This window comes from Sander lucioperca, chromosome 1 (genome assembly GCF_008315115.2).
Source record: "Sander lucioperca isolate FBNREF2018 chromosome 1, SLUC_FBN_1.2, whole genome shotgun sequence".
NCBI lineage: Eukaryota > Metazoa > Chordata > Actinopteri > Perciformes > Percidae > Sander > Sander lucioperca.
In genome coordinates this window covers 18,775,323-18,792,196 of record NC_050173.1, presented here as the reverse complement: position 1 = coordinate 18,792,196, position 16,874 = coordinate 18,775,323, and the positions used below count along the sequence as shown (strand labels likewise).

The following is a 16,874-nucleotide window of genomic DNA, read 5'->3' as shown; positions in this document are numbered from 1 at the left end:
CATTATAATTATTCAGTCATTTCAACTTTCATAGGGGAAAAATAATCATCTTTTGGTTATGCAAATGATTGGGCCGCTGAAAAGGCCCTCCTTGGCAGATGGCTGGTGTTTAAAAATGGGGTATGTGGTCATTTGGGTATTTCTGTCATAAAATAGATCATTGATTTAATGAAATAGGGGTTTAGGCTCATTCTGAAGAATATACAATTGCTTTATAACCATCATCTCTGGTTATATAAGTATATTGTCTCTGTGTGTGCATGTGTGCATCCATGTGGTCTTGTATGTGTGAACAATTCAGTTCTTCTGCATTTTATTCAACACTTGGTGACCCAAATACACATGCTTAAATCACAGTTTGCTTAGTATCTGATTGCAATTATTGATGTACCCTGTTATTCATTAATCCACTGCCATCTGCAATTTATGGCAAAACAGATTGCACAGAAGCAGAAGAATTGCAAAACGCCACTTACATCTTTCAAAAGGTCCTCTGCCAGACCACATTTACATTTTCATATTCTTTCCAAATTATAAAACAAAATGGTTATAGACAAACAAAGCAGTGTTAGATTGCTGTGAGGAGCACAAATGTGATCCTTTTTTAGTAACTGTCTGATAGGGACTGTTTCCACTCTTATTTATTCCTCAGTCATAAAAGAAACACAGTCTCCATCCCCTTTGTCTTTGAAAGAGAGTGTCTAGCTGCCAGTTGGTTATCCAATCCCCAGCCGTTACGGCCAAATCAAGATAATAACACCTCCCTTTAAACCAAATGACCGCAGCGTGGGACTGCCAGCTAAAATTAATTCCACCTCTGACCAGAGGCGAGAAAACCCCGCTGCTTAACCCCCTCCACACACACACACACACACACACACACACACACACACACACACACACACACACACACACACACACACACCAACAAACACACACACTTAAGCTCTTACAGACACAAACACACACACTTGAGCACTTCCATGCACACGCAGGCTGATGCATGCATGCACACAAGCACACATACTGAATATAGAGAAGACCTTATTTGCTCTCGCTACTCACTATTCAGTCTTGATCACAAGCCTGTCAGCAGACACCAGGCTGCAGCATTTGGCCAAACTATTGTGCATTTAAGCAAAGCATTTACTTTTTCTTATTTTGCTCTGTAATCTAACACTGAACTTTGAAATTATGAAATAACTGGAACAAAAAGTTACAAATTGCATGCAAATTAGGGAGACAAGCTAAATTTGGCCCTCTTTTGTCTTTTAAGACAAACATCAAACGATCAAGGCGAGTCGCAAAAAGGTAGTTTGTCATCTCAGGCCTGGATTTGCCTTTAAATAGACTGTTAGACGGTTTTACAGGGACATAACTTCACCAGAATGGAAACTTTTAATTGCTTCCATATTTGAAAACTATTTATACAATGCATAAACCTTATAAAAAGCACCAACACATAATACTCTTTGAGGAGATGATGTATGATGCTGCTGCTCAGCACGTAAAATGTGTAAGTTTTGAATGGAACACTTGATACCACAGCATTAGCTCCCCTCTCCAGCAATATTGATTTACAACATCGATATAGGCTGGCTACCTCTTAATACATTTAAACTCTAAAAACAGCAATATGTCACAGCTACTTGACTGTGATTCTTCAAAATAAACACTATGTTCTAAAACCACTGCATGATGCGTGTCTGTTTAGACCCTAGGGTTTTGTTTTATTCTGGCTGGTTGTTAAGTGACCTTTTGTTAACTCATATTTAAGTGACATTCGTTCTCCTGTCTCAGGGCACACTTTGTCTTTGTTACCAAGGGTTGCTACTATTCAAATGTCCATGTTCTTCATGCTTCACGCAATCATCGAACCAATAGAGGCTCTGCCTTCTGCGGCCTTTAAGGTGTTTATGCACAGACAGAGGTAGCAAATGATCAAGATTCATTGCTGTTCATTTGTCTTCACAAAACCAGAGGAAAGAAGTCCAGCTGCTGCCAAATTTGATTCCAGGTTCAGTGATTTTCTGATGAAGACATAAAGGATGCGAGTGGTGTGATGTGACTTTTAAGATTCAAACTTGTTTTATATACATGGGTCTATGTATAATTAGACACAGGACGCTGCAAACAGAATTATTATACTGCATGTTGTGTAGGAGGATGAATCTAAATTATGGGTGATGGTTATCTCAGTCAGGTTGCGAGCATGTGTGTGTGTGTGTGTGTGTGTGTGTGTGTGTGTGTGTGTGTGTGTGTGTGTGTGTGTGTGTGTGTGTGTGTGTGTGTGTGTGTGTGTTGTTTCTAGGGCAAGTCTAAACTCTGTCATGTTGATTAGCTGTAGGTGTTAACACACTAGATACTGCCTCATCTCATTCTCTTCCTGACTGATCAATGTCACTCTCGGTCTGGCTTCCTTTTTCTCTTCATCACTCCCTCGACTCTCATTTCGTCTCTTCAGACTGTATTTCTATTTGATATACATTAAGCCATTCTTTAATTTTTTTATTTAAAAAAAAAACCAATATTAATAATTTCAAATACACTTTGTTAGTGACTCAAACCATGGAAAGGGAACATCTTAAGTGTATGTACATGCGTATAAATATTTTTGGGCACAGTTTGGTGATTTCAGCTTGTTGCTAATTGTTTCTTTTCAGCTGCCAGAGGGCTGTAACCATTCAGGCAACAGATGCCGACTGCCAGCCTCCCACCAACTGCCTTTGTGCCTCTGCCACTTGACATCTCCATTCGCTGTGTGTGATGATGTAAATAATTACACTCAATTAGCACTTAATTAACAATGCTGAAACAAAAGGACAAGTCCCTGGGCGCAGATCTTCTCCTCTCTCTGTCTCTGTGCATTGCTCGCCCCCTCTCTCTCTCTCTCTCTCTCCACACACATCAGGGAAAACAAAACATGTCAGCTTTTGACAATGTGCCATCTGTCCTCAAGCCAACAGATAGGCTTAGACACACACACACACACACACATACACACACACACAGCCCCTCAGCGCCCATAAGACATGCAGAAACACTAATCGGGTCCTTAGGCTAACATAATTACAGCTTGCCATGTTAATTACCTAACAATTAGCAGCCGTCTCTTCCAAGGGGCAATCAATGAATTAGCTTGTGATTCCCATGTTGAGATGGCAGACAAGCCCTCCCATTCACGCTCTCCTCACTTGTCCTATTATTCCCTGACACGTTTTCTGCACTCACACACATACTACTGTACATGTCTAATACACATAGAATAAGCACCTACATGGCACAGAAAATAGGAATTAATTCACACTTCGCCCAATTAGCTTATTTTATATCCCAAGGTGGATTGTAAAACCGTTTTGCACCTTCAAGCAAAGTGGTCAAGAAATTAATTCATCCTTCTTTATATGCACCTAATGCCTGAGGACAGCAGTTTCAAATTCAATGTAAACTAGGCTGAGGGAAAAACGTTGCAAAATAATCACGATAGAGGAAATTGAACAAATTGGGTGTCTCGTATTGCTCTTTGTCTTTGTAATTCCCGCTCGTTATCAAATGAATAATGAGAAAATCTTACTGCAGTGATGTCAAATATGAATCTTGATGCCAATTTTGATTGGAAACAAATTGGTGAAGCAGGTGCAGTCCTAAGACTAATGATCAATAAAAAAAAAACCTCATATTTCATCATTTTTAGAGGACCTAAAAAGCTATCAGTTTGAAAAATGTGCACCCTTTACCAGAGAAATCATCCATCACTGCTCATATTGAATTTCCCATATTAAAACTCCAATATGGAAGTCGTATAGGCTGATAATACAATCAGATTGAAAATTGAGAAAAATTCACCTCCTGCCGATAAATGTATATCACGGATTAGTGCACTTGGATGGTAGCTTCCTCTGTAAAAAAAAAACTGAATCTGTTGGCCTCTTGAAAGGTGAACAGACCTTGTGCTTTCTCTTGTTGCATTCAAACCAAGTTGAGCAGTAACAGTATAACTAAAATACTCGCCACGCACCACCAAGCTCCTATATATGAGCAAACCAACAGCACATTTATAGAGCCTTGCATTATTTGATGTATATAATTGAATTGAGCCTCTTTCTCTAGCCCTTATAGAAAATTGTATTCCTCTCATTACTCTTCATATTGCAGTGGATATTACAGCGGTACAGATTGGCCTTTAGCTTCTTTTATTACTGAAATCTGAGGCTGGCCACATGCATAGGTAATTCATTCTCCCTGATTGCCTTGTATTATATTTATACGTCAGTGCAATATGCCTCTGCCTGCCTGCTGGTGACATATTATATTCCATGAAATCAAGAGATGAGTGGCATATACGTATTTATACATCCTGCTAAGTAGGGTTAAAAACATTAGACAACAGTCCAAAATGGATACACATTCTTTCTCCCTCTCTCCTTCAGCATCACCATCACAGGCCACAGTGACCATGCTAGTCCAAGCCACAGACAGCTCTCTAATAGGCCGGGCTGTCTCCTTCTTAATTTGCTGAAATTGCAAAATCAATAGGTGTAGTCGTAGCCGCCCGCTCCCTGTTTTAGTGGGAAAAGATAAAGTCTATGGGAAGGCAATCTTCACTTTCAATTTGCTCCCTGTTCAGCATTGAGGCCGAAGTGCTTATCACTCTACTTAAAGAGACCGTATGCCTATCTCATGGTGGGCAGTACTGGTGGACAGGCAAGGGTTTCATTTAGTGTACTGGGAAGCTTGGAAAACAAACTGACACACATCATTTTCTTATCTGTAGTACAGCCCAATGAATATCAGCATTACTAATTATTGTCTGCTATCCAACCTTGCCCCATTTTCTAAACTGGACCAAAATACTTGGAAGTAAAATAATTCTGTCCTCTTTTGCTTTTTACTCATGTATCTTGTCAGTATATTTTGGATTTGTTAAACATATTCTCTGCTATCAATATAAGTGCCCCACCTACAACTGGGGCACTTATATTGAGGGGGGGTATTCTAATTCCAAGATCACAGGAATTATGTGACAACATCTTGGCTAAATCCTTTAGTGTAAAAACACCCTACAGTATGTGTCCCTGAAATTGTCGTCGAGCAATCTCAAAATTCAGAGAGAGTCACCGCCTGCACATCTGGGCTGGTGGAAAATGGTTGATTGTTTTTGTGCATATTTATACATTAGAGTGTGCTTCCATGCATGTATTTGTAGATATGGCTCCGTGTGGCAAGAGTGTGTAGATGGTGTGTATTGTATTGGTGTGTGTTTTGAGATACGTGTGCTCTAAGCAGCTCTTGTCAGTAGGATCTTTTGTCTCAGCGAGCCTGGTCGTCCTTTCCTAATCTCCCCCTTGATGCTGCATTTACCCTTAATCCTTTCTTTCATTAACTGCCCTCCTTGTACAGCGCCACCTTTATTGCAGTTTTTCACTTTCTAATTGCAAAGAGACGAGAGCAGGGGGAGGTGTGTGTGTGTGTGTGTGTGTGTGTGTGTGTGTGTGTGTGTGTGTGTGTGTGTGTGTGCGCTGTAGAGAGAGGCTGGGTGGGTGGTGGGTGCATTCAGAGCCTCTGCATAAGAAGTTGTGTTTGTGGAGGCCAGGCCATAATCGAGGGGAAAGGGAAGGACAGAGGGTCTGGGTTGGGTTGGCTTTGTGGTTGATTACAGAAATAATTTCACATGTTGTAGAAAAGAGCTTAAAGAAAAAATTTTAATCTGGATATTAAGAACATTATATGTCCGAGTTAAGGGGGTCACCGCCATGGCTGCTTTTGGCAGGAAATCCATAGAAATTAGAAACAGGATTTTGATGATGAAGATGAGACAGGAAGAGGGAGGGAGGGTGAGCGAGAGAGCAATTAATCTGTGTGTTTGTAGTACCACCATTATAAGTACAATCGTGGAATTTTCTAATTACTTTGTGACTTCAAAACATTTTTTTAAATTGTCCCACATTATAATACAATAAGCAGATTTACCAGAATAGAGGAGGAGGAGGGAGAGAGAGAGAGAGAGAGAGAGAGAGAGAGAGAGAGAGAGACACAGACAGACAGACAGACAGACAGACAGACAGACAGAGAGACAGAGACAGACAGAGAGACAGAGAGAGAGAGACAGCCAGAGAGAGAAAGAGGGGAGGGAATAGGAAATGTTTCCAAAACATCCACTGGTGGGTTGCATTTTAAAAATGTTGTTTTTGTGTTGTTAGCACGACGCAAAAAGAAGGAGGGAGGGTGGAAGGGAGAAAGGGTGAGGGAGAGGAATAAGAGAGGAGAGAGGTACAATTTTGAAAACATTCGTACTGATGCATATTTATGACCATGTGTTATAAATGCACTTTATGATAAGGCAAATAATTCACACAGCGCATCACAGACATCACTTTAACATATTCTATAAGCAGAGTTAAAGACTGCCTTGTTTGCCGTTTCCTATTTCACAATAACCCCTTTCAACAATAGCCCCCCTCTCTCCGTCCTCCCCACCTGCTCCCCCTGCCTGTCTCTCTCTTCCACCAATGAACGCCGGCTTTAGTGAGGTCCTATACTTGGTTACACACTGGCCCCTATTGGCAGTCTTACCACTTGGCCCAATCTAAAGTTATGCATGCAAATGGACAGAATTGCATTTCTAAAAATGGTCAAGCTATTTTTATTTTTGATATTTCAGATTAAAATGAGCTGCCCTGAAATGTATTTGATGACATGTTATTTTTATTATGTTGTGATTTAAAAAAAAAATTAAATTCAAAAAGAATGCCACATTAATGGTGCAAAATAAATGACTTGGATTCCTAAATGTACAGTATATGTAATCAAAATTGTACATTTATCTAATTTTCAAGTATTTTAAAATGTGTCTGAACTGATGGAATAGTTTTCTTATTGATTTTGTTTTCTTCATCCTGTCATTTTATATTTTTTTTCACCCAGACATAAATATTTGTTCAAGTCTGAGGGAATGAATATCACTGTCAGAAACATGGAAATTGATCTCAACAGTAATATCCCTCAATTAATGTTGGGAGTTCTCTTTTTCCAGGGAGGAACAGTGTGTCAGTACATTTCTGCAGCTAAAATACATGATTATACTTAAGCCCCTGTAGTTAGGTGTGCCCAATTTCCACACACTAACACAGAAGGAACACAAGGTCACACACTGAGAGAGTCGGAGAGAAATGGGCAGAAATGGAGGACAGAGTGAAAGACGAAGAAATGAGGACACAGTAAAGGTGTAGCATGACCACATTTTTGTTACACTGTTTTGAAATACATTTTAGAGTGTGGGAAAAAGCCATTTTTTTCTTTTACAAACTGGATAACGGATTAACCTCCATGCAGCCAATGTATAGTAAGTAATGTAATGTAAAGTGTCAAAGATGAAGAGTGATCACGAAATGAGGAACGTGTTCTCTTTTCTTAGGTGATGGAGTCATATTATATCCTAAACATCCAGATCTACAAAGTAGAAGAAAAACATTTAAAAAATGTTACAAACCGCAAAACTACATAGACAAATAACATGCAACTATTTTGATAATTAATCAGTCTATCTTTGCATTTTGGAACTTTAGCTTAACAAAACGTCACTTAGGGCCCTGGGATGTTGCGATGGGCATTTTTTCAAAATGTAATGTTACTTTAAAGATAAAGAAAATCATCCTGAGTTGCAGCTTAAACAGCAGGGGTTAGCATTTTGACAATATATAGTGTGAGGTGATATGAATTTTTGCATCAGTGTGATGCATTTAACTCACTTGATTAGACAAAAACAGACACTAGCTGTCGAGCTATTTCATCTCTGAATGGTTTGTCAATTGAAATGCCCACAAGACTTACTACACCACAATATATATCAATATTGTTTTATGAATTTACTGTGATATAGCATGTTCTCCATATTTCCCATCCTTGTAAAATAGTCAAAGGTCGTTCAATTTAAATCAAGAAAACGCATGCAACCTTTTCCTCAACTCCTTCCAAAATACTAAAGTTAAGAGTTAAATGAATTTCATAACTATTCTGTATAGTAAAAGCACCCCTATTCATTCCACAAAATACAAAACGTCTGCTTTGTACTATTTAAGAATACATCTTTTTATTTATTTATTGTATTTTCAGGGTAATCCCACAATAATCTAAAAAGATTCATAACAATTTTTTTTCTTTAAACATCTGTTATGAAACTGTTACATTACAATAAATAATTCTGACTGTGGCAATGGAAGGCAGGTGTAAAGCCATAAGAAATGCAACAAAAGCAATGCAGAAGTTGTCAAAAAGGTCTTTTTTTCATGCACGGCACTGAGATTGCATCTGTCACCACAGACGCAAACGGCACACGCACATTTATCCTCAGCTCCTCACACTGAACAAAAACACCAAATGTATACATCAATACAGCCATATATTTTGTTTGCCCTGACAGCTTTTCAACAGTTACTCTTCCCTATGCAAATGAGCCGACTTTCTCCCACTCCCAATCGTGGTGAAGTGATATGAGCCGCTGAATATAAATGATTGGGAATGATTGATAGACCCTCCCACTCGCCGCCCTCCACAGACAGATAGAAACTCAGACAGACATATGCATCTCTCTCGCTCCGTCCTTAAATTTCTCTCCGTCTCTTTCACTTTCTCTCCGTCTCACCCACCCGCTTGCTAATCCACTCAGTCCCACAGTTATACACATAAAAACGTGCTAATTGTCAACAAGTTATAAACCATTAATAGTGCTTTAATTCAGCCCTGTGAGCCAAGATAAGCAGTCAATATTCAAACTCATGCACTCAATATCAACCTCAGTTGGGGTTTCAACAAGTCTCAAAAATGACTACACGTGTGCAGTCTTTGCTATAATTGATATAGATTAAAAAATAATTTCCCTGTCCTAATTTATAAGAGCAGCTGCCAGAAAGAACAAAGATATTTTGACGACTAGCTTCCTGAGAAGTTGAATGTCAACTCTGTAGACTACAGGACATGACCACATACATGAATAAATCAACTCAATGGACCATGAGAGTTTTCAATAAGTCACTGCAGCCATTTTAAATCCCTCAAGGTGTCAACTTTCCTCCACGTCGAGCCTTAACGTGTGACAAGTTACTGCTGAAAAATCCATCTAACTGGTTCTGCAAGTTCCCGATTGACAGCACAACTCACCTTACTGTAATGCATTAAATTTGACTGCAGCTCTACCGTACCTGTGCACGCACTTACTGGGATCTTTCCCTGACAAAGCAGCAAGCAATCAAGAAACAAGAACCGTACTCAAGAGGGCCAAACTCGAGCAGGGGCCTCTTTAAATATACACAAGAATGAGAGCATGTTTAGAAACTAACAAAACCACACGGCTAGGAATGGAAATACACAACGTTGTGGACAATGAAGAGTGAAAAAATAATAAGAGATAAGGCTATATGGTACACGGCATGCCGACGCAGACAAACCAAATATCTACAAAAGAATGTATTTACCCGACTGTTTCCATCCGTTCCCTTTCCCAAATGCCTGACTGGCCAGGTGTGTGTATGTCAGTGTGTGTGAGCTACTGTTGGAGGGTCTGTGTGTGATTTCTTTCAGACAGGAGACTGGAAATGGGGTAGAAGCCATTACACTGGGAGAATCACCCAGAGCACCCCGAAATGAGGGGCAGGGGCCTGTCAGCACGCATGGATGTGTGTGTCTGTGTGTGCGTGTGTGTGTAGGCAGGGTCCAGCCGGTGACCTTCTTCCAATGAGCCCCCCCATGATTTATTTACTGTGCCCTTATCCAACCTCTTCCTGCACACACGCACACACACACACACACACACACACACACAGACAAACACATGATTTCTAGTATTTCAGTGATAAGGTAGAAACTGCACATGTGGCTTTTTTCACTAGGGACAGGAAGGCAGGAGAAAATGGTGTTTGGTGCGAGGAGAACAGATCTGTCACCCTATCTCTTACTGCAGTAGCATCTTATTTTCCCCTCCATTTCTCTGCCCTCTCTTTCCTCTCCTCACTTTAGCTCCTTCTCCAGAGTCTGCCTCTCACCCTTATTCTCCCATCCTCGCCCTCCCTGTGCCTTCCCCTCTCACATTTTGTACCGCCCAGACTGGCAAGTCTAGATGCCATCTCCCACTTTCGCTCTCTCTCTCTGTTTCACTCTTTCCTTCTTCTTTTCTCTTTTGCTCTCTCATTCATTTGTTTCCTGTCTCCCTCACTTTCCCTCTCTCTGTCTCTCTCTGTGAGGGGGGTGGGGTTTAGCTGTCGCGGAGCGAGATGAATTTCTGATTGCTGTCAGGCAGCACAGAGCATTCTCATTGGTCAGAATAAGCCAGGGAGGAGAGGCAATGGCTGCAGAAAAGAAGATTTTTTTTTTTTCAATGGCTGCATATGACCATAATTGCACCCCTCCCTTTTTCTCCCCCTCTGTTTCCCTCTCTCAGCAGAGCAGCAGCAGGCTATAATTTGAACCACCGGAGCCAATTATGCAGATTAGCTTGCCCCAGGTTGACCAATGACCTTCTCCCCCGTTTACATTTGTTTACAATATGCAAATTACTTCTGGGTTCAAAAACTCACTAGAGGGTGTCAAAACACCTTTAGACTAACATTATACTGCCACAAAAACGTCTCACCCCCTGCTAGCTCCCCCATGCTCACACACGTGAGTGAACATGTGCAAATTAAACAGAAACAAATTAGCAGGAGATGCTGTTTGATGAAGTGTTTGGGCTGTTTTGTGGGCTTTTTAATATTGCAGGTTTTGTTCTTAACTTCCGACACTGAGTTTACACTCGAAAATGTAAAAGTAAAAATGACACTTGTAATCTTGCTTTGTCTGCCCTTTTTTTCCTGACATCCTTCTGTCGGTCTCCTTCCTTCCTTCCATCCTTCCTTCCCTCTTCCTTCTCTTTCTCTCTCCCTCCCTCCATCCATGTCTCCCTCTTTCCATTCATCCCCCTCCTTCCTCCGGCCTCCTCCAGCCCCACAACCCACCTCCCCCCTTGGTACAGAGATGGAAGCTGGTCTGTCTAATTAGCTGTATGGTTTACCTTGGCTCAGTGGGGCCTGGCTGCCATTGCTGGGTTTAAACAGGGAGATGGACGGGCTGAAACGCTGAAACCCTAGACTGTAATTAGAGACAGGCTCACTGAGGGCACACCACTGCTGACACAGAGCCTCTGTTCCACCGCACGCACACATGCACGCACACAGACATACACACACACTAAGTAAAGCTTGAGAGGCAGACACATACACAAGCCTGTCGCAAGCATATACACAAAATGCATGAAAACAAAAGGTGTTGGCATTAAGTGCACTCGTCCATCCAGGCCTGGTCACTGACATAAAAACACACATACATATGCAGAGAGTTGGCATGTAGTCCTGCACTCAAACGGGAGTGTTTCTGTGTCCCTGACGCACACACAAACACACACACTGTGCTGTATGGTCCGAAATATACATGAGTGCTCTCATTTGGTTCCATCTCTCTTATTCCAACTCATATTTTTGCGGTTTATTTTACTGTGTTGCAGCAAGATGTCCCCAAAACACAGTACCAATTATGTCTTTTCCCCTCACCTCATCTATTCTAGTCTGCTCTCCACCACTCATTCCTTTTTTTAACACTCTCTTGCTCCCCCCACCCCCCACCTCCCCCCACATCTCATCCCATGATTTATTACTTCTTTCTTCTGATTTTAATTCTCCCTCTCTCTGTTACGATTGTATGCTTTGTGGTAGGGCCTATTTCTATTTTCTCCTGCTGGGCAGATTAAAAAGACACACCACCACAAATCGGCCAAAGACAACAACACAGCCGATGCCACACACATGAGCGCGCAGGCACGTCTGCAGCTGGTCTGATTGCGCTGGAAGTGTTGTGTTTATTCCCCTCAAAGTTAGCTTCATCAAAACAAGGAACAAAGAGACAGTGCCAATCAATGAAATTCATTAATGAAAACTGAAATGCATTTTATTCTTTTCTAATTACACGCATTGTAGCTCATAATTGAGCGGGGTGTATCAGACTTGAGATTACTTCACACATGCGTGTGTGGCTCTCTCTGTGTATGTGTGTGTATGCATTATTGTATTGTATGTGTGTGCGCGTGTGTGTGTGTGTGTGTGTGTGTGTGTGTGTGTGTGTGTGTGTGTGTGTGTGTGTGTATTTGTGCAAACTAAAGGAGTCAGAGAAAGACAGGCATACAAAAAGAAAGAGATGGAGCTAAATGTGGAGGGAAAAAAAGTGATATCAAGAGAGGACAGAGGAAGAGGGTAAAATGAGAGACAGAAATATGAAGCAATAGATTGTATCAAATCTATTTTTCTCTGGTATTATACTGCCCCCATCTGTTCATGCACAGAAAAACATTTGCTGTCAGGCAGCTGTACCAGTGTATGCAATGCAACCTTCTGTCCCACATCTTTTCAACAAACAACATTCACACAAACAAAACAGGCACACTGTATCAGGACGACATGTATAACTTTGATTTGAGTTCATAGTTTGACAGTATAAACTAGATTTGGTTGAGTTTATTGACTTCCCAAGGGAAAGATCTTGGCAGAGAACTCAACCGCGAAGACAGCATCATCACTGAAGAAAAATGTGTGAAGCCAAAGCAAAATTGATTAGATTTTATTTTGCCTCTATACTTACTTCCTTTTCATCTGTCTAAAAATGTGGTGGTTTGTCATGAATTTATGTCAGCACAACAACCCTGCGGTTACGTTTCATTGCTAAATTGTGATTGTTGTTCTTGAGATTAAAGTGGACCGTTATAAAGAGAGCATGTACTTACAGGTGTCATAGTGTTTTAATGTGTTGTGACAACTGCAAAGCACTGTCATCAACACTGTGCATATGGAAAGTACAGAGACCTTGTATTCTTTTAGGCATTCTTCACCCCCAGTCAAACAGACAATGATTAAAGAAGGGTAGATGAGGTGAGTGAGAGTGTGTGCGTGTGTGTGTGTGTGTGTGTGTGTGTGTGTGTGTGTGTGTGTGTGTGTGTGTGTGTGTGTGTGTGTGTGTGTGTGTGTGTGTGTGTGTGTGTGTCTGTGTACTGTTTGCCATCTGGACCTAACTGCCCCACAATAACAAATGTTCCAGCTTTCTGATTGGGCAATTAAAAGCAGCAGGGGCACTGTGTTGACGGGTGAGAGTGTGACATCCATCATCTGAAACAATCGGCCCCTACCAAGTAGAGGTGTGTGTGTGTGTGTGTGTGTGTGTGTGTGTGTGTGTGTGTGTGTGTGTGTGTTATAGGCTCCTCAAACTACCCCAAGCCCCCTGTGTCTCTATAATAACTCCATGAAATCAAACACACAACTCCTTATTCCCGGGTGATTCCCAGTAGCCAGTGGCATCAAAAAAGAAAAAAAAAAAAAAAAAAAATCAATATTGACCATGTGACTAAACCAGGAAATGCTTGGACCAAGGACCAAGTATGGTAGAAAACACAGAGAAACCTCATGGAAACCAATGAAGTCTGTTAGTCACTGAAAATGAGGCACATCCGTTTGATTGCAAAGAAGAAGACTGGTCATCAATTAGGATTTTGAGCTGCAATTACTTGAGTTGACTAGAGAAATTAATGCTTTTTATTTATGATCTAATTATTATTTACAATGGATTAAATTACTTTAATTATTTTACTTACATTTACTTCCATTATTTTATTGTTACTGATCACTGTCATGTTCGCAGATTCTGTGAAAGAACTATTGAAAATTTTGCAAGAATTTTTATGAGGACTTGAGCACAAGCTAAGCATCTAGGGGCCATTAGAAGAACTGCAACTTCAGGATCTTTACCGTATCTACCCCTGAGAGTAAAACAATTTGCCACATAATCACTAATATTTACGACTGTACCGAATGTCTTTTTTTTTTTTTTACAATTAAAGCTTCGATTGAGGTTTCTGAATTGATTCTACATTGTCATATTTTATGCATTCGAATGTCCCATTAGAATTTGAATGTCAACGTTTATGAATGAAGCTTTGAAGCTTTAAACTATTCGGTACAGCACTACTGATATTTATTACTGTCTATATATTCATAACTTATTACTGGTATGAATTATGTAATGCATGTGCAGCTCATTTCTCGGTCTCACTTTAGAATAAGACTAAACACATGCTTGCTCTCAATTATTATCTTGTTTATCACTTTATAACAGAGTTTTAAACTTTAAATTAGGGGTTTAGTCAGGGTTTATGGCTCAGAATCACAGTTGTATGTTGGACATAAACTTGGCTAGAAGTTGAGACAGAAACACTGTAAGGCAGTTTCTTCTTCTAATATGTAATGTAAGATGTTTATGTTGACTATGTGGCAATGGTGTTTGCTTCTTCAATCAAAACATTTTAAAGGAACCCTCCCTCCACCCCTTAATATTGAAGCATGCTGTCAGAATAATGTCATTAATTAAATCTGGTTTATATCAGTTGTAGTCTGAAGTGAGCTACAATCATGTGTCACAACAGATTGCATTCGGAATGAGTGACAATCATTACTCAGCAATCTGACAGAAAGTACCTTAATGATATACAACCAGTGATTGACATCTACACACACATATCAAACTGTGTCACTAACATTAGTTGAAATTTGCTCACCTATCAAGTTGAAAAGTAGCCAACTCTGAGTCTGGGTTTAAACTTTTTAGTAACTTAACATCATGCATCGTTTGTGACCACACCCAGCAGGAGTGTGCAGCAATACTGTAAGCAATATCTTAAATCAATGTTTTTATGCAAAACCTCTGGATGCAATCATTATTTAAGTGTAAGTCTTATAAATAGGTAATTATATAAATTTGTTAGTTTGAAGATTTACTATACCTTTCAAAGCTCGAGAGATATAGAACCACAAATTAAAGGCATACTATGTAACTTTTCCCTCTTGGTCACCCTACAGGTTGTCTCATTGGAACTACAGCTTGCGCGTCCCGCCTCTTCGGTCCCCCTACAGGTTGTCTAATTGGAACTACAGCTTGCGCGTCCCGCCTCTTCGGTCCCCCTACAGGTTGTCTCATTGGAACTACAGCTTGCACGTCCCGCCTCTTCGGTCCCCCTACAGGTTGTCTAATTGGAACTACAGCCGAGCGAGCTGTAGTTCCAATGAGACAACCTGTAGAACCTGTAGGGGGACCGAAGAGGGAAAAGTTACATAGTATGCCTTCAGTTTTTTCCAACTGCTAAAAGACAATTTTGCAAACTAGACTGATTTTATCAAAATACTTAATACAATTCACAAAACCACACACCCAAACTGCAAAATACCTCATATATCCTGCAAAATGAAGCACTGCAACCACAACTACATATAGCATTATCAAAATCAAACTTTTGCACCAAATGGAACACACGTCATTCATATTACCAGATTTTTGTCTAACCAACTACACACTGTTGGGCATAACGACAAGCACTCTCATCTTTAGTATGCTTTGCCATAATACTAAAATAGTTCAAATCGCCGAAAACTCTTCAGATTGGTCACATGCACAGAAATATTTGCAGATACACACACATGCTGTTGAAACATTTTTATTTTTTTATTTTTCACCAAACAAGTCAGTGCAACTTATCCACAGCAGATATATTTGGACTGAACAAATATATGCTCACAAAAAAATAGTAAACTGAAAAAGAAAATTACAGAAAAAATGTGCAGAAAAAATATATAGAAAAAGAAAGAGGCACCATAGTGCTTACTTCCTGATTGAAGTGGTAACAATTAACCATTGAAGTGTTTGGCCAGGTGACACATATATTGGCCAATTAGCTCATGTAGTGTCATTTTGAATGGCAGTGTTTTGAAATGGCGAACATGTGACTTTATGTCAGATTGTTGTGTCTTATGCAGAGAATCGTGTTCAGTGCATTTAAAAAGTGCCATTTTGAATTGCAAAATGTGTGTAAAGCAGAAAATGTGTTTAGACTTTTGAAGACTTGAGAAGAAGTTTTGCTCTCTGTGTGTCAATTTAAATAATTGTGCTATGCATGTCATTTTAGTGTGTTAGCAATTGGAAAAAACTGTAAGTCCAATTGATTACCCCACCAACTGTAATCTAAAAAAACAAACCATCACTGAGTTGATGTGTACTTATTATAGAAATTGTGTGAAGAAAAGTGCTCCCAGAAAAAAAAAGGAACAGAAATATGTCATATAAGCCAATATTACTAATTTGACAAGTTGCATGTGTCTTTGGTATGGAAACAAATTTACTATATTTAAAAACAAAAAAAAACAGCGCATATCCAAGCAGGACTTGTACTTTCTGCAATTCAGAAATGAAGCTCAGTATCAAAGTGGCGCCTTAGTCTTAGCTGTTGATTGTCTAAGAGCATAATTAATACAGCAACTAATCCAACATGCCATCTAGCCAACCCAGAAATGTCCAATCATATTTACTGCTTCAGCTGGGGTTTGAAGCCACTCAAAGCGTCCACAGCTGAGGAGCTTTGAGACCACTGAGTGAGGCACTAATCATGACACTATTAACTAAGAAAACACTAGGAATTAGTCAGATGAGGAAAAGTTGTGCTTTTCCACAGAGCTTTTGTTTAGTTAATTCCCTGTTGACAGCCAAGTGCTCCGCTTGCCTGGAGAAAACTTCCTTGAGAGGGAAAGATTACTTTTTATCCCTAATTAAGGCAGCTTATTTGCATAGCTCACCAAGTCATAATATATGTTAATGTGCATTTACATTGGAGAGCGCTGCGTAGGCAGTTAATGTGGCCTAAATATGTCCATAAATATTATTTTCTAATGTTATTTTAAGCCTTATCATGGATGTTTTACATTTATTTTATGTTTACTATTCCTCCTCACGGTGTTCTTAGTCTCTCCGGTCTTGCTCAATTA

General features: G+C 40.0%; 2 long non-coding RNA genes across 2 annotated transcripts in view; both read right to left on the bottom strand.

Moving 5' to 3' along the window:
• Positions 1–16,874, bottom strand: part of LOC116051107 — a 158,062-nt gene that overhangs the window by 125,363 nt on the left and 15,825 nt on the right. The window lies entirely within an intron of this gene.
• On the bottom strand, positions 267–16,020 carry LOC116051106. Its single transcript, XR_004105269.2, has 3 exons — positions 15,710–16,020; positions 3,217–3,221; positions 267–279 (listed from the first exon to the last, which is right to left on the bottom strand). It is a non-coding gene; the product is annotated as an uncharacterized LOC116051106 (long non-coding RNA).